Here is a 524-nt window from a genome sequence, read left to right on the forward strand (position 1 = left end):
GGGCAATCGAGAAAGAGGTGTTTGATGTTTTCAGAATGATCACAGAAGCTACATCGAGACGGACCTACCCAATTACGTTTTGCAAGGTTATCCTTAGTCAGAATGACTTGTTTATGCACAAACCACATAAACACTTTAATACGTAAGGGTACTTTAACTTGCCAAACATGTAAGGAGGTAGGGATGACAGTAGAGTTAATGACATCCTGATACATTGATTTGACCGAGAACACACCGTTCTTAGTAAGTTTCCAATGCAACTGATCAGGGTTAGAAGACAACCGGACATCCATTAAACGACGAACCAGATGGAGCCAGGCCTCCCAACGATTTCCAACAAGCGTCCGCCTAAAGTTGATATTGAGGGGAACGGATTGTAAAACAGTAGCAACATAGGCACCTCTACGTTGGACTATGTTATACAAAGAAGGATATTGAAGTGCTAGTGGGGTCTCCCCAAGCCACGTATCCTCCCAAAACCTCGTCGTGGTACCATTCCCAACAATAAATTTAGTCTTGTTAAA

Source organism: Triticum aestivum, chromosome 6A (genome assembly GCF_018294505.1).
Source record: "Triticum aestivum cultivar Chinese Spring chromosome 6A, IWGSC CS RefSeq v2.1, whole genome shotgun sequence".
Lineage (NCBI taxonomy): Eukaryota > Viridiplantae > Streptophyta > Magnoliopsida > Poales > Poaceae > Triticum > Triticum aestivum.